This window comes from Lepisosteus platostomus, chromosome 16 (genome assembly GCF_059453375.1).
Source record: "Lepisosteus platostomus isolate fLepPlt1 chromosome 16, fLepPlt1.hap1, whole genome shotgun sequence".
Taxonomy (NCBI): Eukaryota; Metazoa; Chordata; class Actinopteri; order Semionotiformes; family Lepisosteidae; genus Lepisosteus; species Lepisosteus platostomus.
The window spans coordinates 9,217,091-9,241,824 of record NC_142626.1 but is presented as its reverse complement, the minus strand read 5'-3'; the positions used below and the strand labels follow the sequence as shown (position 1 = coordinate 9,241,824).

General features: G+C 40.7%; 1 protein-coding gene and 2 long non-coding RNA genes across 4 annotated transcripts in view; all 3 read left to right on the top strand.

Moving 5' to 3' along the window:
* The window catches only part of LOC148646821 (NLR family CARD domain-containing protein 3-like), a 231,538-nt gene that overhangs the window by 52,681 nt on the left and 154,123 nt on the right, over nucleotides 1-24,734 (top strand). The gene's annotated exons all lie outside the window — the stretch shown is intronic.
* Nucleotides 20,279-23,302, top strand: LOC148646824 (uncharacterized). Its single transcript, XR_015927677.1, has 4 exons — nucleotides 20,279-22,376; nucleotides 22,600-22,734; nucleotides 22,853-22,987; nucleotides 23,237-23,302. It is a non-coding gene; the product is annotated as an uncharacterized LOC148646824 (long non-coding RNA).
* On the top strand, nucleotides 23,781-24,328 carry LOC148646823 (uncharacterized). Its single transcript, XR_015927647.1, has 3 exons — nucleotides 23,781-23,866; nucleotides 23,988-24,114; nucleotides 24,209-24,328. It is a non-coding gene; the product is annotated as an uncharacterized LOC148646823 (long non-coding RNA).

The following is a 24,734-nucleotide window of genomic DNA, read 5'->3' as shown; positions in this document are numbered from 1 at the left end:
CTCTCACCCTCTGCATTGTGAGTTTACAATTCTCCCATCTGGGAGGTGCGTCTGTGTACCCAAGTGTAATACTAATAGAAACAGGAAATCTTTCATCCCTACTGCAATATCTCTTTCAAACAATGTATTGTAACTATCTTCTCCCTTATCGTACTGTAACACTGTTTCACTGACTTCTTCATGGACCAATGGGACCATGAAGCTTGAATTGAATTATTGTCAGAGCTGGTGATCTGCTAGTGGAGAATCCTGTGCACTATCCTGGCTGTCAGTTAGTTTGTGTCTGTTTTGGATCCATCTGTGTCTGATTACTGTTCAGAGATGGAGCTGGTCTTTCACTGCCATAGCACCTGCTCCTGTCTGACATCCTTGTTAATCCTCTTGATCCTCCTCTTCCGTCACATATCCTCCACATATATATATATATTGTTTTCGGTTTAGAATTCTGTGGTATTATTCTTCATGAGATTTCATTCATAGAGTCCTTCTTCATTTGAACACAAGGTCTGTCCAGCTTTTACCAGTTTCTAGTGATTTATTTCATGGTTGCAGTTCTGACAGTTCTAAACAAGTATCTTTCTGCCTCTGAAGGCAGCTCTGGTGTTTGTGCCAGAAGAAAAAGAACTCCTAACAAGGATTTTTTTAATATTTGTTTTTCAGAATATTTCCCCAGTTTATTTTCATACCAAAAAAATGTTTAGGATATGCCAGGTGTTCCCAGCCATTCTTCCAGCAGTTTACAGTATGTTTCTTCCAATATTGAATATTAATTTTTTACTCATATTCTCTCCATGAATGTGAATTGGTGGATTTATGCAGATTCTTCAATTGCTGTGTAAGTGCCAACCTCCTTTTCTCATTTGCATCTTACTTTTAACTCGAGTATTCTTCCTCTGTTTTCTGATATTGTACATACTGTACATCTGAAAGGATGTAGCTTTTGAAGAAAGTTCAGTATGCAAAATTTATCAATTTGTTAATCTCTCATCTTGGAGTCTCATTTATTTCTTCTCAGCTTTCCCCAGCATTTTCTCCTCTCTCTGTGCTTTGACGTTGCCTGTTTGACCACGTCTTGGACTGATCCCTGTGCTTTGAACCCTGCGTGTTAAATGACTCTCCTTCAGACTCTCCCTGGTGCTTTAATCAGTTCCTCTCAGCTCAACCCCTGCCTTTTTGACCAGGTCTCTAGTTTAACTTTTGCCTCCCCTGCTTGCTTCCAGCAGAGCCTGTGCCTGGATTCAGTCTCCAGGTTACTGCTTCCATCAGCTCAGTGCAGGAGATATCACACTGGGGCCCTGGGTTCAATTCCAGACCTGGGGTGCTCTCTGTGTGGGGTTTGTATGTTCTCCCCATGTTTTTGTGGTGTTCCAGTTTTCTCCCACAGTCCACAAACATGCTGGCAGGTTAATAGGCTTCTGGGGAAAGCTGGCACTGGTGTGAGTGTGTGCCCTTTGATAGAGTGGCATCCTGTCCAGGGTTCAATCCTGCCTTGTGTCCAGTGCTTCCTGGCACAGGCTCTGGGTAACTGTGACCCTGAATTGGATAATTGTTCATTGAGTGATGTTGATGTTTTTCAAATGTTACACTGCCTTCTTTGTCAACTAGCTGACAGTATAAACTTATCCCTGTAATGTCAGATAAAGTTATATTTCAGGGCAAACTTTAATCTAGATTTATTTTGGAGGGAAGAAAACCTCAGGTAAAACCTACACCACTCAGACACTCCCAAATCTACAGTCTTACTAATGTGCAGCTCACCTTAAAGCTTCAACTACCTGAGTGACAGCTCCCAAGCAAAATGGTGACGAACTGTTCCTCACACTTAAAATAGTTTTACACCTAATATAACTCAAAGCATTATGAAAATAAATAAATTTTGCAATTTAAATCTAGTAATGCCAAAGAAAAGAATTTGTATTATGAAAGAAACTAAATAGAGGATTAGTCATTTTTAGGGGTTGAGAGAAATAGCATGCGACCCTGACTTTAAACCACATAAAATAGACAAATGTTTTTGTAATCGTCATTGAGGGGAATAAGGAAGGTCTGGAACAAAACAGAAAACCTGGAAGTACCTTCATTCTTGCTGTGTTTATCCTTTCCAAGAATTGAAGTTTTTGTTTAACCTGATTTTCTAGCACCTCTTAGTTACATTTTAATGATTTCTAGGTTTCTGGGTATTACATTTGCCCTACATTTTATCTTATCCCAATCTTATCGTAAATTAAATTTATTTTTTATCTCCAGGGATATACAGTAGATTCTCCAATAACATTGCTTCAGAATTTTCTTTGTTTAATTCCTGTTCTGAAAAGTTGCTGTATGCCTGTTCCTCTGCATTTGGTTGGTTTTACATTGCATGTAAAACCATTATGAAAACCCAATTCCCTACAAGTTTCAAATGCAAAAGGCTGTTTACTCTATCAAATGCTTTTTCAGGACTCAGAATTCTTTTTCATTTCAGTTTTTGTGTTTAAAGATACAGTTTAGTCTAGCCTAATAAGACCTCCAGCCAAATAGTCAGTTTCTACCTGGAATGGTGTCCTCTCAAACATTTTATAATATCTCTGGAATTAAAAAAAGTAATTATATAGTAGAAGTATACAGTATACAGTAGAATCCTTAGATTTCTTATATGTCTTACTGTGTCCTCTCAACAGACATAAATATACAGGACAAAAGAAAAAAAAAACAAAGAAATTAGTTAAGCTAGTGGCCTTACAGTACCTTTTATATCCAGAGATCACTGCTGGAGATTGGTTGTGAAAATACACTGATATACTCTCACTTTTGGAGATACTCCACTACTTTGCCATTGAGCCTCTTCTATATCAGCTGCAGTGGGTCAGCAAGAGTCTGTCCATCCCGGGCTGCCCTGATCTTACTATCCCAGACTCAGAGTACACTGATGACATCATGGTCATGGCTGGGGGAGAGCAAGACATAAGGGCACTGTGAAAATCACTAGAGGACTTTCAACTGTTGTCATCATCTGCTCATGGCCCAGCCTTGTGTCCTGCTGAGTCGAGCAGGAGACCTCAAACTCGCCCTGGTCCTCTTTCTACTGGACACCTGTGGGGTTGACCTGTCCCCACTGCCTCATTTTCTCCTCAGTCTGCTGGAGGAGTGGTGCTGTCTGTGTGTTTGGAGAGAGGAGGAGATGCCCAGTATGTCACGGTTTCTAATTCAGAGTCATGAGTGAGCCAGAGCCTATCCTACCAAGCAATGGGCTCAACACAGGAGCCTGGACTGGTTGTCAGTCCACCAGAGGGTCGACAGAGGAAACCAGTGTGAACATGGAGAGAACATACAAACTCCACACAGACAGCTCCCCAGGTCTTGAACTGAACCCAGGACTCCAGTACTGCAATACAGCTATGTTAACCACTGCTCCACTGTATGTTCCCTCTTAAACAACCCAGCAGCTACAATACTAGAATGGAGACAGAACTGGACCACTTCTTATTCTTCACCAGCAGACTGGTCTGAGCCAGTGTCACCCAGCTACACCACCTGCTAGACATGGACCTGGGCTGCTGAAACTGTGTGGACTGGATGTGAGCTACTTTGGGACTGTATTCCCTGCAGTGTACAGGCAGATATTCATGTCAGATTCTGTCTGCGCTACATCTCGGGGGATGCTGTTAATGTAGGGTCACCCCTCTTGCTGCCTCTTGAAAAGCAGAACAGTGTACCCAAATAATAAACCATATATAACTTAGGATGTGATAGACTGCATCAACTGTAAAAGACACAATTTTAAAAACCAGGATCAAGTGCAACTGAAATTACTGCAAGAGGAGCTTATACTAAAACTCAGGAATGCAAGGAAACAACACAAGGAGACAATGGAGAGTGACTTTGAAACATTGAACTCCAGGAGCCTGTGGTAAACAATGAAAACAGTCACAAACATGAAATCTTCAAAGAAGAGCGTCCATACAATGGATGAGTTGGCTAAAGCAAATGATCTGACTGACTTATCTGAGGTTTGAGACACAGGACTTCTCTGTTGCAGGTGATAGTATATTAGATACTATTACAGCAGACAGTAGTGCTGGTAGGCTTGTAATAATTCCACAGATGACCACACAATGTTTCAAGCACATATGTGCGAAAAAGGCAACAGGCCTCAATGGCATCTCTGCCTCTCTTTTAAAAAATTGCGCAGAGGAATTAACACCAGGATGGTGCCCCGTCTTTCAGAAGTCTGCTGACTCTCACTTTGTTCCAGCGCTGTGGAAAAAATCAATGATGGTGCCAATACCCAAAAAGCCCTGTCCCTCAGATAATAATGACTACAGGCAGGTAGCACTGACGTCTGTTGTTATGAAATGGTTTGAGAGGATTATGGTATCCATGCTGTGCTCAGAGGTGAACACTGTACTGGATCCATATGAGTTTGCATTTAAACACAGGTGGGGCACCGATGATGCAATCATCAGCATTATGCATCTGTTTCTTAAACACCTAGAGGACCCCAATGCCTATGCTTGGATGCTGTTTATGGACTTCAGCTCTGCATTTAATAGGCTGCATCCCAATCTATTGATAAGCAAGTTGAAGCAAATCTCCGTTAACCATTACATTATAAGATGGTATCACTCATTTTTAAAAAACCGTACACAGTATGTCAGTAGGTCAATAAAACCCTTTCTTTCGGAATCAAGATCCATTAGCACAGGTGACCCTCAGGTCGGTGTGAGCTCTCCAGTTCTGGTCACACTTTATACAAATGATTGTGCAATCAGTAGTCAAAGCAACTTCATCTTCAAATTCTCAGATGATACAGCTGTGCTTGGCTCAATGCGCAGAGGAAGCAGCTCATCTGTATAGGTCAGAAACCCATAGGTTTGTGCAATGCTGTGACAACAATTGCCTAATTCTGAATGTTAAAAAAACAAAAGAAACAGATTTTGATCCCAGAGCAGTTGGTGATCACCCAGATGTAGTAATCCACAAAGAACTTATCACTCAGGTTGATTCATATAAGTACTTAGGTGTACACATAGACAGTAACCTGTGCTGGACTACTCATGTAGAGAGTTTTTGCTCCAAAGTTAAGCAGCACTTATATTTCTTGCGAAGACTAAGAGTGTTTGGGGTTGGACAGGAAGTAATGCTGCTCTTTTACCATGCTGTAATCGAGAGCATTATCAGAAATGGTATAACAGTGTGGTTTGGTAATCTATCAGTTCATTTTAAATCGCAAATTTCCCGCCTCATCCAAACAGCTTTGAAGTCATGGGAGTGAAACAACATCCCTCCCTGCAGACAATCTTTGAAAAATCCATAATCAAACAGGCAGAAAAAATTATATCAGATCCTTCCCATATCCTCAATTCTGAATATGAACCTCTTCCTTCTGGGAAATGTTTTAGGGTTCCCAAATGTAAATTAAACAGATACAAACATTCCTATAATCTCGTACTTTAGAGGAACGATCTCTGGTCACAGCTGAGGGGAAAGCTCTGTACGGGCTGTGCACTGATCTCATCTGTCATCTCTCCCTGACACTCACTGGAAACTTGAATGGGGATACAGCCTGCCTAGGAAAGCCTGTACAGATTTCTCTCTTTGACACAGCGGATACAAATCAATGCGCTGATCAACACTAGAGGGCCCCAAATAACAGCAATTACATCCCTCTAACTTTCATTACATGTATGCTCCACTACAAACACATTAACACCAAAAACAAACACAGAACAGCGGCAGCAACAACAAGTTAAATAACATACATCTTAGAAAATAAATCGGTGTGAGCCAGTGGTAGGGGTAGTGTTCAGTAATCTGACAGTTTGTGGGAAGAAACTGTCTCTGAATCTGGACGTACTTGCCTTTATGCTCCTATAACACTTACCAGAGGGAAGGGGGAGAAAAGTGAGAAACCAGGATGACTGGTATCCTTAGCGATACTTCCAGCCTTCCTGAGAGCAAAACTGTTTCAAAATGTTCACATCTGCACACCAAGAGTTGACTATCATTAGACATACACTACCAGCCGAACCAGAGCTATCCATGTGATAGGTGAAGAATCTGTCAAGCTGAACGGCTGAGTCAGGTGTATTGGGGGTCAGCCAGGTCTCGGCGAGACAGAGAATACAACAATCCTTCTGATGGCTTAACTTGTCCATCATGCTCTCCACGGACTACACGTTGGCCAGGAGGACACTCAGGAGTGGGGTCCGGTAGCCGCGGCGCTTCACTCTCGCTTGAAGTTCTCCCCGCTCCGCGTCCTTCGCGTTCGCCTGCTCTGCTCTGAGTCAGCTGGGGGGTCCATTCGCAGAGGCATCCAAGATAGGAAATATCTGTGTTTAAATCAGCGATTCTCAATCTAGTGTCCACAAGCACTTGTCGGTCATAAATAATTGCTGAAAAGATTCACTGGATACAAAAAGCCCACAATACGAAACAGATGAAGACATAAAGATGAGGAGCAACACGTACCCACTCTCCGGCACCATGTTGATTGATTATATCAGCCAGTGATGTACTGTATCTAATTGAGCCTGCCTAGACTAAATGCTCATGTGACTGACTAAATCGTTCGTCATAGAACAGCGCCGAACATTCCATAACTTTTCTCTCTCTCTAGCTAGAGAACAATTTATGTTAGTCTCTCCGCAAAGGGATATCGCTCACTCTTAAAATATTTAAAAGAATACCTCACCCACGTCTTGATTCCACAGCGGCACTCTGTCTCCTTCATAGATATAGGACAGTAAGCCAGTGGACCCCGCAATCCCAAAACCCCCGCATTGTCCCACCTCACTAAAAAAGCTGACAGCCCACAGTGGGGAGTCTTGTGCGCTACCATTGTTGTCAAGTAGTTTGTGTCGGTTTTAGATCCAGCAGAGTCTGCCTGTCCCTTCTGTAGCTCTGTGTGAATTTATGTAGTTTTAATATGTATTTTTTGTTGTTTTAGTACAGTTTGTGAATATAATGTTAATGTCAATATGTTTAGGTGAAATGCAAGTCATATTAACATAAGATCACTTTATTGGCCATATACAATTTCTTGAATTAGGAATTTGTCTTTTCGCATACCCCAACTTGCTCTCCATGAGACAGACAGGGAGAGAAGCTTGGGGTCAGAACACACGGTCAGCCATTTATAGTACACCCCTGGAGCAGCTGGGGTTAAGGGCCTTGTTCAGGGGCCCAACAGAGTAGGATTCCTCTGCTAGCCACTGGATACGAACCGGCAACCTTCCAGCCACCGGCACAGAGTCACCACACTGTCCTATATATTGTAATATAAAGCCAGGTTAAATAAACATATACTGTATTCATTGAACTGGAGGGCACATGTCCTGAGAGAAAAAAAAGCACTGTGGAGAGATCCGGAGTATACAGATCGGCTAGTCTGAGCAGAGGGGTGAGTTTAAATTTCATTAACGACTGGAGGAAAAGTGGAGAGATTATTAGGAAAAGAGAGAAACAGAAGGGACTGGATTGGGATTGGAAAAACATCTGGAGACGATGTGCAAGGCATTCACATTCATTCTCAAAGAAAACACTCGGGATCTGCGGAGTGTAGTGAAGAGGCAGTAAGTTTCTCGATCGTCAGAGGCTGCGAGTAAACCTGAAGATTTACAGCTGAGAGCAGTGGACATAGGATACACATTATTCTCACCGGACCGTCTGATTTATCGTAGTCAGGACTCACATCTATTGTACTGTTTTATCGCGGACAAACCTGTCCAAAACTTTACTTTTACTATCCATTATTAAAACACATTTTAAAAAAAAGTTTGTGAAATTGCTAAATTTGAGGAATATATCATCTCGTCTCTTAACCAGCGCACCAACGATTTTTTGGGTTTAAAAGACTCTGTACATTCCTATAGTGAATGTTTTTTTTTTAGTTTCTCTAATGGTTATTTATGTATGTTGTTGTATTTGAGAAATTTCACAATGCAGCGTGGTCTGTATGTGTTTTTCAATTTTAAATGAAAGAAAGTAAGGAGGATATTTGCTCATTGGGCACACAAGCCTTGTGAAGTCATCTTGTGATCACCGGTAGAATTACGGTTGAAATTCCTGAAAAGTCTAATATTGATGGCAAATTGATGGCTGTTTCAAGTGGAGGCACTGCCAACTTAAAAGCTTCATTTTTTGTGCAATTGACTGAAATGGGACAAAACATTGGTCACATTAAGAACCTATGACATCCCATGTATTATATTCTGTATGAATTTAATGTTATACCTCTGGTTATAGTTACACTTCTGGGCTGAGAAACAGGCACACTTTCACTGGTACGGTATATCACTTGGTCCCTCCTGACTCCCATGTTGAGTCTCTTGATCCACCTCTTCTCTAATCTTAGTCTTGCCTTCAGCAGCCCTGCTGTTGTGTTCAGGGTGAGTTATGTCAATAAGAAGAGAATTGTACCCAGTGCACTTTCAACTGGGCCGGGCCCAACTCCTCTTCTACAGGAGTGGGATAAACACAGTCTCAGGTGGAGGGTCTGTAGATGGGGAGAGTGTTTGAGGGGTTGGTGAAGAGCAGGATCTCACTAGAATTCCTCTAGTCGGCTGGGCAAACATTCAAGGTGAAAATTCTTCCATGAGGAGGGTACCTTTAAAGCGGAGATGATGGCTCCGAACATTTTTGGTGCTCCCTCTCTTTAAAGCACTATCCAATTACGAAGACAGTACATACAGATAAAAGTCAAACTGAACTAAGAACTATACTGTACATCCCATTTAAAATTATGATCTTTGAGTTTAACCAACAAAACAGAGTGAAAAATCAGTCCCATTTCTTTGGTCCTGAGTTTGGAAAGCTTAACCTATCAGCAACAATGTGAAATTTAAACGATATGGTACCTCAAACTGTCAGTTACATGACTCTGTAAGTCACTTAAGCCACTCCTATTTGGATTTTTAGTTACGGAGGCAGGAAGACGACCCACCTTCCCTCTGGCTGCTTGACATGTTGCCTTCTTTAACCATTCTGTGTCCGAATCGCAGTGGGTGAGAGAGAGTAAGGAGAAACACAGACAGAAAAAAAAGTGAATCCCAGTTATAATACGAATATATTTTTGTGGTAAGGGGGAGTAAAACATCAGTATTTACAGTATGCTAGTAATTAGAGTACGATTTATAGTTGAAATGTGAGCCTAAATATAGTTAAAATCTCGACAAACAGAGTTATGTTGGAAATGCACAATTTTTCTGGAGCAGAAATACAAATATTAAATAAATGCTTTTTGACATCTCAAATCAGTATCGATCAAGGTCTCCAAAACAAACAAGAAAAAGAGCATTTTCAGAGAGCAATTACTTTGTGTTTATATAGAATAAGTCAGTGGTTCTCAAACGTTTTGGACCAAGTCCCACCCCTGATCAAACCAAAGCATCCAAGTACCACCTACAAGTCTTCTTCTCAGAGGAACCACAGAAAATCTCAATGACCAACACGTGCACTCACACACACACAATGAGCACGTGCACTCACACACACATAATAAAAATAGCACTGAGCACTTACCATTTCAGTGAGAGGGGTGAGCTTGTTTAGTCAAACAAAGCAGATGTGAATTCATTGGTTGAGCATTGATACAATTCACAACTTTGACAGCACAGTCTAACAGATTTTAAATCCTCAGGCATTTTCTTGATTGCCAAGGCCTTCGATGCTGCAGTCCACTTCATATCTGGAACAACCTCTCTAATTCGTGCAACTACAACGCTGTATCTGCCAGTTATCGCTCTAGCACCGTCTGTACAAACTCCAACGCATTTTTTCCAGTCGAGGCCATTCGATAAATTCATTCAGAAGCTGAAATATGTGCTCTCCTGTAGTTTTTGTTGGTAGCATCTCCAAAACAGAAAGTCCTCATGAGACGTGCCCTCAAACTCATTTCTAACGTAAACAAGCAAATTGGCCTAATGAACTTAATCTACAGACTCATCTAATTGCAGTTAAAAGCATCTGTTTATCTTAACAAGCTCTATCAGTGTACTTTTGACATCATCTGCCATATCAATAATTCTACAAGTGACTGTGTCATTCGAAAGCAGCAGGTCAAGCTGTTTAGCAGCTTTTTCTCCACACATAATATGTGTTATGTCACGTCCCTGGAGAACTCACCGCCCTTAATCAACTCCTTCACATTCCAGTGCAGTTTCCAATTAAATAATCAGACACACCTTCTTCCACCTGCCTACTTAAACCAACCTGACACACCACTCCTTGCTCAGTATTGGGTTTCACCTAGCTAGAGCTTCCCCGTTCCCCGTTCCCCGTTCCCCGTTCCCCGTTCCCCGTTCCCCGTTCCCCGTTCCCCGTTCCCCGTTCCCCGTTCCCCGTTCCCCGTTCCCCGTTCCCCGTTCCCCGTTCCCCGTTCCGTAACAGAAATAATAAGGTTCTGGATCCCGAGATGAAGTAAAACAAATGAGTTTATTGCATGCAAGGAACAATAAAGCCGAAGTCTTGTTTCCCGCAAGAAACAACAAAACCGAAGTATTGTTCGATGTGCCGGTACAAACTTTTAGGTTATATAGTCCTTCCTTGCTGCTTTGGACATCATTCTGTGTTATGGTAAGGGGGGGTCATGGTATTTGGCCAGTTAAGAGGCCCTGGCCAAATGGTCAGTTTAAGATTATGCCCCCAGGGGGTTCCTTGCTCGCATCTGGAATCCTTATCAGTTAACCCCCTTTCCTGCCATAAACCCCTGTTGCTTAGAAGTCTTATTTTCAGGCAGAACTGACTTAAGTTATTAACCCTTTTTACATCTTGTCTCTTACTTCAATCTCAACTTTGTTATTGTGGATTTACTGGTTTTTGACCCTGGCCTGACCTTCTGACCCACGTTTTTGGATAAACTCCTGCTGGTACTTTTGAGTTCAGTGGATTTTGCTTTGGGTCCTTCTCCCGCAATACATGTCAGCTCTTTTTCCAATGGTAATCAAAGTTCTTCACAAATAGTGTGTGGCTTACCTGCTTTAGCAATCCGCAAGCTTGCATTTTCCCCCGTTTCCGTTTCAGGAGTCCGTCTCAGAAGTTAAAAGAAGTTTTTATTTCATGCGCATGGGAGCGAAACACAGAGACTCTTGGTGTATTTTTCTCAAATTAACCTAGAACAGTTTTAAAATATTTTTCTGTTATCTATCACGCTTTCCACTCACATTCTCCTTCTTCCCTATTTGCTGGAGATAACGTTTTTTAAATACAATTAGTTATTTATGTTCGGAGCACGAATTCCTATACAATGGTATAGAATTACATAGTAGCTCTTGTGTCCACTCAAGTATTAGCGTGCCCTGTATCATAGTACATGGCTGTGTATTTGACACATAAACTAATCTCATTCAATTAGAAAATAAAGAAATAATTGTATTTATGAGAAATCTAATTTCTTATTCTTTTAAACAGTGAGATTTCAGCTGCAGCTGCAAAGATAGCAACAGAGATAGCACTAGCACTGCTTGCCATAGAAGTTCAGGAAATGGTGAATTAAGCCATAATGCAATAATTCGGTGATCAGTATTAACAGTTTAAAATGTGCATAGATTAATGTAAACATGCTGGAAACTTCACAATTAAAGAGCTCTGTAGGAAAAGAAACAAAAGATAGAGAAAACCCAAGCTTTTTAAGGCTGAAACTAAAATTCAGTCTAACAAATTAAGGCAAATTAAAATTTAGGACAAAAAATGTTAGAGATGTAAATAAATACAAAAATGCACATGAGCAAAACGTTTTAGAAATGGAGCTGGTGTTACTTTGAAATAAGCAAACAGAAAAATGTCATGACCAGACAGTGCAGAAGAGGGATGCAGGGACACTTGCAAAGCTTAGATATACAAGAAATTACAGAAAGCTGTGTTTTACAAAAGAACATCTGAACCTGAAACAGATTTGGCAGAGAGTGAGGCGCTTGAATAATCAGGTGCATTTCTGGCAGGGTGAGAATGAAGGTTTGATGGGATAAAGAGTCAGAAAATTAACTAACATGAAAAACAGTAATTTTATCAGAAAGCCTTAAAGAATATGAATTAGTAGCAAACATGGTTTCATGGAAGGCTTCTTAAATAGTTGAACATTCATTAAAGCAAGTCAGTTTTTGTTTGCCACACATAAAAGACATTTTTCAAAGAAAGTAATTTAGCCTGTCAGTAATGGAACCACTAAATAAAGACATAATTATAGAAATCTAAACCAATGTTGGTAGCAGAATGAATTAAGGACTCAGCAGCTGTCAAGTTAAGATCAGTGTAAATTGTGTCACTGTGTTGGTGTAAGATGGTAACAGTGAAAACAGGTATTTAGAAATGACTCATTTTGAGAAGGAGATTATAATTATAAATCTAACAGGATAGGGAAAGCACAGAAAATATGTACAGTGTGATTGATCAGATCTGTATGCAAAGCCATTTAGCAAAGATGGTGTGAGAAGAGTGACAAACCAGTATAGTTTTGATCTTTTTTTTTCTGAACCAGGGAAAATCTGATCATGTTTCTCTATAACAATAACAGTAACTGTAAACTTTATTTTATATAGCACATATCCAAGCATCTTAAAGCAATATAGCAGGTGTAAAAACAGTTATTAGGACCATGAGTTACAAAGTAAATACATATAAGAAAGACAAGCAGTTAGAAGTGCTACCAAAGTTAGAAAATGAAGCAGATACAGACACTAAAAGGAAGGTTTTGAGGTTAGATTTAAATGCACTCAGGGTAGATGACTCTGATATCACTGGGGATACAAATCCAGAGCCCTGGGGTGCAGCTAGAGAAGGCCCTGTCACCCACAGAATGTATATATTCTTGAGGACAGCTAGAAGACCAGAGTCAGAGGGACAAAGGTTGCAGATAAGCCAGATAGGTATTGAATGAGGATGAGGATTTTGAAGTTGACTCGAAACCCGATAGGAAGCCAGTGCAAGGACTTGAAGACAGGTGTAATGTGATTGCTTGTTTCCAACCTGGTCAAGATTCTGGTTGTCAAATTCTGAACATATTGGAGATTGCTTGGTGTGGATTTAATTACCCCAGTGAACAAGATGTACAGTCATCAATTCTAGAAAAAGAAGCCCTTTTAGTTTCTCTAGTTCCCTTTAAAAGAAACGAAATCAGTGTGATGTTCCATAATGCAGCTTTTTTTAATGCTATACCTGGCCGGTATTTACATATGATGTTTGTGATTTAAACAAATTAATACAAGCAATTTTTGAGGATTTCAGTTAGTCTGACTTATTGCAGGGAGCAAAGCATTAGGGGTTATGTTCAAGCTAGTAACAGCGTGTCTGAAGAGCTCTTGCAAAAAAAACAACATATTGTATGCAAAATAACAGCATACAGGTATATTAGAAATAAATGCGAGGTATATGGATATTCAAGGTATGGTTAGAATATGAGATGCCAGGTTGCAGACACTGAAGGAGAAGGATGGAAAGGTTGAAAAAGAAGCAAGGGAGGATGTATGGACAAAAGATCTACTAGCGGTAGAGTTAAGAAAGTAAGAGGAGCTTTGAACAGTGAGGAAGAAATAAATGAACAACACAGAAGCTGGAATGCTGACCTGAAACTTCCTGTAGTAACAGCATAGTTGAAATGAGGAATGAAGAGTAGTTGAGACAGGGATGAAAATTACAATGGGATTTTCAGTTTCTCAAAGTAGTAGAAAATGATTAATCTAGAATAACTGAAAGTGTTATCTGCAGGCTGCAAAAAATGGCAGGTACAGTAAAATTAGACAAAGATTGTTTGCTACCATGTAGTAGATAAACAGACACAGGTTAAAAGTAAGTTCTCATGGAGCATGTTAAGACTAGAGATGTACAGGTAGGTAGGAAAAAGATAATTTGGGGAAAGTTGAGGAATACACTGATAACAAGGACACTTCCTAAGAAGGTTAGGCATGCTTTTGACAAATGGACAGGAGATGTTACAGACTGCAGGGGAAGGTGATAAAGTTAACAGACTCACTGAATATCCACTGTTGAATGTTTACAGTACATAGATACTGAAATGAGGATTGTATTTTAGATTTTGTGAAATTGCTAGCATTCAACTGTGCTTTGGATGCACATCAATTGAAGGAATGGGCAAACATAACTGATGCTGAGCCAGCATCTGAAGATATTTATATTTAGAGGCAATTTGTTGATTTGTTGTCCGACTAGTTATGGATACTGATGTGCCAGAGAGGTGGAAAAGCTGTTTTTGTTAAACCAGCACTATAAAATAATTTATCCTCAGTGAGATCCTGCCATCTCATAGTGGGTTTAATCACTGTGTATAGTTACACAATTCCTTTAGTTCCATCCATTTTCTAATCTCTTTATCCAGTACAGGGGAGCTGGAGCCTATCCCAGCAAGCAACGGACGCAAGGCAGAATACACCCAGAATACATCACAGGGCAGACAAACAGACAGAAACACACACTCAGACACTCACACAAGTGAGTGTGGCTTATTAGTATTTCCATAAGCCAATTAACCCTACCAGTATGTAGGTACCTGTAGAGTACTTGGAGAAAACCCACATGAACCCAGAGAGAACATGCAAACTCCACACATACTGTACCACAGGAATTGAACCTGGGGCCCCAGCACTGTAGGATAGCAATGCTAACCACTGTGCTACCATTAGAAATGGATGGATAGCTTAGTTATCTTTCTAGTTCACAGATTTGCATAATTTAATTTTGAAAGTCACTGAGATGTCTGGTGCAACTGTTGTATTTATGAAAAAACTTACCAAAAGCATGCTAACCACTGCCACCCTATTCCTTAGTTAATACATTTAATTGCTATAAACAGTTAAGACTGTTATTAATTGTTGATAGCAAAATATTTTAAAATATATTTTATCCTTATATATTTTTCTTTACTAATTCTGTATTTTACATATTTTCCAATCCTCGGATTTAACGTACATTTGAACAATGACTTGTATTTCAAATATTGAACTAAGTTAGACATAACATTCAGAAATACAATCGAGAATAGTTTTGTGGCATTTCTTTTGATTACACTTTGCTAAAATTGATAAAAACCTAAAGGCGATTAAAATCTATAATCTTTCCACATGTCATGTCATTAGGAAGTACAATAAGCTCCTGCTTTGTTTAACAATGCTTTAAAAAATAAATATAATTGGTGAGAAAGTAGCTATCCTTAATGATAATTAAAGGACTGAGAGTCAAAGGAAATGATTTACGTTGCTTAATTTGAAAACCTAAATTATAAAGGCAGATGCGTTCCAGGCTGCAGACGGCTCATTCTGTATTACAGCGCTCCGCGCCTCCTCCCTCTCAGTGCCGCCGCTTCTCTGACGCAGCGCAGTGGGCTGGAAGATATTTTGTCAGACTCTGATTGGAAAAAAAGACCTACTGACCTGCTTCGTACCAAAGGAAAATAGTAGAATATGTTTTTTTTTCTTTGTGTTTATAAAATTCAAGTGTTTTAAACGTTTGATTAAAAAGTAATTTACAGCGTAAGTTTCCAAGCTGATCACGAGGAAGAAAATCACCTGTTTTTGTGCACATAAAACGTTTTTTTTTCAACTAAACTAATCTTTTTAAAGTCATGCAATTCCTAAATTAGGGAGGGTCACGTCATTGTTTCTTATTTATGATTTTTTTTATAACTGGTGCCTCCAGTTAAACTGTAGAGATTCTTGTGTGAAGGTGTCGGTGTGTTTTGACTATGGTACAGTACGTGTGAGAGTACTGTACTTGTAGTATAGTGAGTAGACATCGCGAGATAACGGAACGAAAGAGTAGAAGGCGGGAATATATGGTGTAAGGGCATGATTTGTGTAGTTAATGAAATAGTTAAAATAATATAAGAACGGCTCTTTATTTAGATACACAGCATTTATGGCGACGAGAGATGAGTGCTTGACGAACTCAAAGCGAGCAGAACATTGCAGGTTTTCGTTCTCTTGCTGGTAGAAACGAACTCTTTAATATGCGCCATGGAAGATACGGCAGCCGCGCCGAGAAGCTTTGCTTATGCCCAGCTTTCTCCACCGCTTCCATTGAACCTCGGAGCTCCGGATTTGTATACGGAATACAAGATATGGATGGAGTCGTACAGATTTTTTGAAATAGCCAGTGGATCTACAGAAGCTCCGGATGCCGTGAGACGTGCTATATTACTGCACTGTATCGGGGCGCCCGTGCACCGGATTTTCGCCAACCTCCCACCGGGGTAAAGTTAGCTCGAAGTTCGAAAACGATTTTGGCACGCCTGTAGCGCTTTCACGAAACCTCTTAGAATTGCGAGAATGCTTGTTTTGTGTATAAAATACATTGTGGATGCTTTCTCAGCCTTTACTTTTTCGTTTTTATGACATTTTTTTGACCAAGCACGAATATTCTTTTGTCCATATCTTCGCAATGGAAGCACAGAACGCCGTCAAACCAAATGCATTTTAAAGACCACGACTTGTAGATATTTCCACACTCTTTACATCAAACTATCAGTGAGCTAATTATCTTTTTTTAAACCTCCGGTTTTTCATCGATGCGTAATTACGCACGAACTGGAACCCGGGGGACCGCTGTGTGCACACGTTCACAACGCGAGAAATACTGTTCAAATCGCTTCGTGCGAAAAACCCGTATATGACCATAGGAAGCAGAACAGCGCAGTCTCCCATTACCCAGACTGTAAGCACGGGAATAAAGCTTTGTTTGACTTCTGAAACCCTTCCTTTACGTCCTGTTTTCATTCAGGTAAGGGTCAACTATATTGAAAATACTACTGACAGCAGGAAGATTAAAATATTCTTTACTCAGCATCTTATTAAAAACAGCTCCCATGATGTTCAAACCGATTTTTTACACAGAACACTGACACAGCTTTGCATTCTGAATCTCTTTTTCTCATGCTTTTATTTAATATGGCACAATGCACTGGGATAGGGGTATTCTGTTCACAAACCCATAGCATTTAAACCACAGCACCCACAATGCTGCAAGTGTTTTGCACACTAAGCGGGTCCTCTGACTTTTCCCAGCTTTATTTTGGGTTGTGGAACCTTTCTTTATATTTTTTAGGATTTTCTGAAGATAACACTACAGGTGGGATGGGTGGGTTGTCTTCATGGCTCAATAGCATTTCAAATACAGCACCCACACTGCTGAAACCAAGTGTTTTACACACCAGACAGGCCCCCGAACCTCATACAACCTTACTGTGGCTGTGGCCCCTGTCTTTATTTTGTAATGAGTTTCTGAAGATAACACTACAGGTAATACACTGGGACAGGTGGGTCGTCTTCATGGCTCAATAGCATTTCAAATACAGCACCCACACTGCTGAAACCAAGTGTTTTACACACCAGACAGGCCCCCGAACCTCATACAACCTTACTGTGGCTGTGGCCCCTGTCTTTATTTTGTAATGAGTTTCTGAAGATAACACTACAGGTAATACACTGGGACAGGTGGGTCGTCTTCATGGCTCAATAGCATTTCAAATACAGCACCCACTCTGCTGAAACCAAGTGTTTTACACACCAGACAGGCCCCCAAACCTCATACAACCTTACTGTAGCTGTGGCCCCTTTCTTTAATTTTTTATGATTTTCTGAAGATTACACTACAGGTAATACACTGGGACGGGTGGGTCGTCTTCATGGCTCAATAGCATTTCAAATACAGCACCCACTCTGCTGAAACCAAGTGTTTTACACACCAGACAGGCCCCCGAACCTCATACAACCTTACTGTAGCTGTGGCCCCTGTCTTTATTTTGTAATGAGTTTCTGAAGATAACACTACAGGTAATACACTGGGACAGGTGGGTCGTCTTCATGGCTCAATAGCATTTCAAATACAGCACCCACTCTGCTGAAACCAAGTGTTTTACACACCAGACAGGCCCCCAAACCTCATACAACCTTACTGTAGCTGTGGCCCCTTTCTTTAATTTTTTATGATTTTCTGAAGATTACACTACAGGTAATACACTGGGACGGGTGGGTCGTCTTCATGGCTCAATAGCATTTCAAATACAGCACCCACTCTGCTGAAACCAAGTGTTTTACACACCAGACAGGCCCCCGAACCTCATACAACCTTACTGTAGCTGTGGCCCCTTTCTTTAATTTTTTATGATTTTCTGAAGATTACACTACAGGTAATACACTGGGACGGGTGGGTCGTCTTCATGGCTCAATAGCATTTCAAATACAGCACCCACTCTGCTGAAACCAAGTGTTTTACACACCAGACAGGCCCCCGAACCTCATACAACCTTACTGTAGCTGTGGCCCCTTTCTTTAATTTTTTATGATTTTCTGAAGATTACACTACAGGTAATACACTGGGACGGGTGGGTCGTCTTCATGGCTCAATAGCATTTCAAATACAGCACCCACTCTGCTGAAACCAAGTGTTTTACACACCAGACAGGCCCCCGAACCTCATACAACCTTACTGTAGCTGTGGCCCCTGTCTTTATTTTGTAATGAGTTTCTGAAGATAACACTACAGGTAATACACTGGGACAGGTGGGTCGTCTTCATGGCTCAATAGCATTTCAAATACAGCACCCACTCTGCTGAAACCAAGTGTTTTACACACCAGACAGGCCCCCAAACCTCATACAACCTTACTGTAGCTGTGGCCCATTTCTTTAATTTTTTATGATTTTCTGAAGATTACACTACAGGTAATACACTGGGACGGGTGGGTCGTCTTCATGGCTCAATAGCATTTCAAATACAGCACCCACTCTGCTGAAACCAAGTGTTTTACACACCAGACAGGCCCCCGAACCTCATACAACCTTACTGTGGCTGTGGCCCCTGTCTTTATTTTGTAATGAGTTTCTGAAGATAACACTACAGGTAATACACTGGGACAGGTGGGTCGTCTTCATGGCTCAATAGCATTTCAAATACAGCACCCACTCTGCTGAAACCAAGTGTTTTACACACCAGACAGGCCCCCAAACCTCATACAACCTTACTGTAGCTGTGGCCCCTTTCTTTAATTTTTTATGATTTTCTGAAGATTACACTACAGGTAATACACTGGGACGGGTGGGTCGTCTTCATGGCTCAATAGCATTTCAAATACAGCACCCACTCTGCTGAAACCAAGTGTTTTACACACCAGACAGGCCCCCAAACCTCATACAACCTTACTGTAGCTGTGGCCCCTTTCTTTAATTTTTTATGATTTTCTGAAGATTACACTACAGGTAATACACTGGGACGGGTGGGTCGTCTTCATGGCTCAATAGCATTTCAAATATAGCACCCACTCTGCTGAAACCAAGTGTTTTACACACCAGACAGGCCCCCAAACCTCATACAACCTTACTGTGGCTGTGGCCCCTGTCTTTATTTTGTAATGAGTTTCTGAAGATAACACTACAGGTAATACACTGGGACAGGTGGGTCGTCTTCATGGCTCAATAGCATTTCAAATACAGCACCCACTCTGCTGAAACCAAGTGTTTTACACACCAGACAGGCCCCCAAACCTCATACAACCTTACTGTAGCTGTGGCCCCTTTCTTTAATTTTTTATGATTTTCTGAAGATTACACTACAGGTAATACACTGGGACAGGTGGGTCGTCTTCATGGCTTCATGATTTTTTGACTGTAATCAAGTGTTGTGCACTTGTGCAAGTGTCAGGCCTCCTGACCTTTCACAGTCATGCTTTGTTGTGTGAAACTTTAATTCTCTTTTTAGGATTTTTTGAACATGGGAACTTCCACCGAGATGAATGAGGTGCTCTTCAATAGCTTTTTCATCTATACACACAAGCGTATGTAACCAAGACACTCAGAACCAACAGAATCAACGTGAAGTCATAGAAAAACAAGAATGCCCCCGAGACATCTGCACCCCCCTCTTGGACCACTCTGGTATCAACACCCCCAAACCAATCCATACCAGCTAACAAGACTCAGAATCGGTGCAACCCTCCAACCTGGACCAAGAGCAGGATGGGACAAGTACCTGCACCACACTACGCACCCCTCATCCAGACCAGCAGGACAGCCAGACAGCACCATCATGACACACATAATGAGATCACTCTCTGTCAGTATGTGTAACATTCTGGGCCTGGGCTCCTCTGTATTTTGGCTGAAGGGAGTTCAACAACATTATTAAACGGACTGACATCATAATCTGACAAGATACATTGTTTAGGGGAGACTTGTCCACCCACTGTCCCCCTGGTAATGTGAAGATCATTGTCCCTTGGCTTACCTAAACCAGAATCACTTGGGTCTCCGGGGCGGATCGGTGTATGGTACAAAGTCTTAAAAACAGAACATTGTTGAATTGTCTATAGAAAACAACCAATATCCCTTGGATTTCCCAAACACAAAGCTGGAGCAAGTATACTAACTCCATACCCTTAAACTACAAAAGGCCTGTGGCGTAGACAGGGTAAACAGCCACATCATGTGACATAACTGCATGAGCCTAGTGATGAGCCTAGTTTAAAATACTCAACCCCATCCTGAAGTACGGATGTTTTCCTTTGGCCTGGAATCCAGGACTGATCACCTGACCCTAACAACTGCCGGAGCATTTGTGTGAACAGTAACCTGGGCTAGCTATTCACCAGTATCTTCAATACCCTATTACTGGCAGCTTGCCAAATACAGTGTCCTGAATAGAAGTCAGATCGACTTCATATGAAGCTGGCACATATCTGACCACATACGCACTCAACACACACTTTAAATGAACAGAAAAATAGTGACCTGTGTCTTTGATTTCTAAAAAGCAATAGGCTCTATTTTGAACAAATAACAAATATACAAACTTTCAATGTGGGGTAAGAGGTACAGTCCACAACTGATTTTTTTTAGCGTACTCAGAAAGTATAAGCGGTTTGAAAATACTTACATAAATTATTTTAGGAAGACTGTGTTGGTTTTTGCATCATTTGTGTTTGTGTTGACTCTTATTGAGATCTCCAGTCACCTGCCCTTATAGATGGAGAACAAAAGAATTTTGTACTACAGTCTTACTTTACCTGGAGGTGGAAAAAGAAAGCCTCCATTACCAGTGTCTGAAATGTTGACAACTGACCACACCATTGTCAGTATAGAACGTTGGCTACGGAAATTCATGTTTGACATCTCAACATGTACTACCAAGAGAGTGCAGCATGTAGAAACTGACTACAGCTGGGCCCTGATTCACAGTGTTCTTTTTGCCTTCAATGGGGACACCATCCATGCATACTTAAATCGTGCAATGAAAGTCTGCCAAGGCAAACTTAAGTACACAGAACTTCAGATGTTCACTGTTCTGCACCTTTGCTCTGCCCATGTCATAAAGGCTGTCTCTCAAGCAATTAGTAAAAAAACAACAGACAAAGGACTGTGAGACTTTGCAACATTTTCCTTTGCCATCCTGCAAAACAGCACAACTTTGAGTGTCGCCAGAAATGTTTTCAAACACATGTGTATTGTACTCTCAAGCAGGAGGTTCACAAATGAAGTCCAATCTAGTGTCTGCCTCCTTAACGCTTACATTTCTCAAACAACCACACCAGACCAGATGGAAAAGGAAGCAGAAGTCAAAGACACAGATGAGGTACTGTACCCAAAAATGAGAGGCAGCCTGGGCCGCTCTCCTTTCGCTGTGGAGTTCAAAGGTATTTATGAAGACAGCATATCAGCTCAAGGACATGATGACTATGGGACACAACACAATGTGAACCCCTATTTCTGTGAAGACATAATAAGATTTCTGTTGCAAAGATACATGGCACTATTTCCACTGTGGAGTGGAATTTTGTTGGGTGACCTGGCAAGATATGCTTCAGACAGCAAAAAAGACATATCAATGTCAGAGGTAGCACAAACAAGAGCCACTAATTGTCATGTTGAGACCTGGTTTGGCATTGTCAAGCATTCAATACTTCAGCACAGGAGGAAACTGAGGCCAGCAGAGTTTATTACGATAATGAGACAATCCCTCCAAGGCCGGTACAGAGAACATATAATCCAAAATGCTCTCCCCAAAAAGGTTTTGACGGCTCCATTGATCACCACTAAGACACGTCATGAACATGCACAGGAACAATGGGCAAAGAGAGCACCAGGTGTAGGCAAAGAAACAAAAAATAAATTCTACAGCGCACCACAGAAAATTCCAATCCCCAAAAAAATGAGAACACAGGAAAAAAAAGTTAGCAATAGAAATATTGAAACAAATGAAAAATCGCCAGATGACAGCAACGGCCTGCAAGTACAGCAGGGGAAAGCAGGAACCACAGAATATAAAGAATGGCAGCACAAAGAAGAAAGGAAAGTGTCACCCAAGCAAGCTGCCGTGGGCATGGCTGAAGTGATCACACCACACTGTGATGCACGCCCCATCTCAAAACTTATAAAAGAGAAAACAGATTTCAAAAAGAAGGTAGGATTTGTATTTCAAATATTTCTCTGTGTGGACATTCACTTCTTTTTCAGAGCTTATGAATGTCATCTTCTACTACTGTAGGTGTTCTTTGTCGTTTCTCTCTAACTTGTTATACTTGTTGACATACTTGTGTTATACTTGTGGTGTGTAATCTCAATTTTCATTATGTTAGGTCCAGTGATCTCTTGTGTATGCTTTTGGCTTGGTAAATCTTTTTTAGGTACACGCCCTTTGGAACATCAATCCGAGTGAATTAGTGGTTGCAGTTTTGCCATCCATGCACAGTGCAGACACATATATTCTCAGACACTCGGAGTTTGTGTCTCTGAAACCAGATGAGTGGCTCATAGGCGAGGTAAGATGAAAGTGTTTGATTGCATGCATTTGTTAAGGTTTCTGAGCTTTTGTGTAATCAAATGTGTGTGAGTGCGTGAAATCACATCTTCTTCAATTGTGTTTGCTTTTTCCATAAGACCATTGAGTGTTACTTTCAAGTAGCGAAAGAATCCATGGACTTGGGGAAGAAGGTTTTCCTAATGAACCACTACACAACTGGTGTAATCATGAGTGGGAATAGAGAGCGCATGGCTAGACAACGTTTGTCCAAGGTAAGGACATCAAACACAAATGTTGATGGATTACATTAGTGAGGGGGCAAACATGGTTTTTCACTAACTGATGATTGTTTTATCAATAGAGAAACAAGGAGAGCTACAAGCAATCAAAACAGGTCACAACTGTGCCCATGGTGCTGCCTAAAGAAACTACCTTTATAGTCAGAAATCAAAATTCAAAGGTAGCACACCATCCCTGTGAGGCAGCCTGTTGTACTAATCTTGTCATTTTTTTCATTACAGGTCAACTTTGAAAACTATGAAGCCATTATTAGCTTTTTTAACACTGGTGTCCACTGGAAATTGTTGGTAAGTGTGGTGCAGGTAATCCAAAACAGCGTAGGTTTATAATTACACCTGGAACCATTACAGTTCAAGTGATTATCCTTGTTGCATCTAAAAAAATTACAAAGTCACAATGTATGTGTTCCTCTCCTGTTAAAAAAGGTGGACATTGATAGTGAGTGTCCAAGGCAATGGTGACAGTGCACTTTTCCTAAATTATTATTGTGAATACTGCTGTGTAATGAACAGACAACCAAACAAGTCAAAGTGTCATGTAGGAAAAAAAGTACTGTTAGGTCATTTCCTGACTGTCTTTGCCGAGGTTTGCAAAATGTTAAATGTTAAATAATATATAAATATAAATATTATATATATAAAATATTCAAATATTAAAAACCTTTGTTTAAACAACATAAAACTCCTGAAACTGCCTGTGTGTCTGGCCCCACATTAAATGCAACTTCATGTCTGATGATGGGCCCTTTGTTTCTTGCAGTATCTATATGCTCCATCCCAGAAAGTCTTTGTGGTCGACCCTATGGGGAGTGATGAGATGGGAGACTCCACTGCAGCGGCAAAAAGGTTCAGGTAAGAAATCAAGCATTAGTTTCGTGGTGAAATTCTGCAGGGGCACACATACATTTCAGGTTCAAGTTCAGCATGACAAATATTTCCTCATTTATCAATAACCTATTGTTTTGATTCACAGGGACTTTTTTAAGATGCGAAGGAATGTCCTAGGAAAAGAAGACTGGTTGAATATCAACTGGCACCCAAGCGTGATTGGTCACACCAGGCAAGCAGATGCCTCAAGCTGTGGGGTCTTTGTGATGCAGGTCAGCATAACCTTTCCACGCCGAAATTTTGGACTTAAAACTATTGTATGAGAGATTTTTAGGGAAATAATTGAAACAAACTTTTGTCTGTTAGATGGGCGCAGACATCATTAACAATTTCCCGGATATTCCAACATATATCGAAATAAACAGCAGTGCCAAAGAAATGAGAAAGTTGCGGGAAGACCTGTCAATCAGAATTCTTGAGGCTTCATGTATTGGACCATTTGAACCTCATTGCCTACGTTTCTTGGTGTATATTATTTTCCTGAAGCATGTTCTCTCTCTGTAACAAGTCTGGATGAAAAAGATTCTCAATTTATTTATATGCAGAACTCATTTGGGTATTCTTTTTGTACTATATAACACAGTGATGAAAAGTTAATTAAATCACATTTCACACAGTTAAAATTCAATGACACTTTGGCCTTCGTCGTGGTTGACACAACCATTGTCTGGGAAAAGTGTGGGTCTAAATTGCCCATAGTGAAGCAAAGCAAACTGAAACATGATAGCTGTGTTATCATGTGCCCCCTTAAAATCATAGCAACACACGCTGACGCAAAAAAGGGTAACAGGTGTTGACAGGAGTATTCTGAGACATGACAATGTGCGGTTTA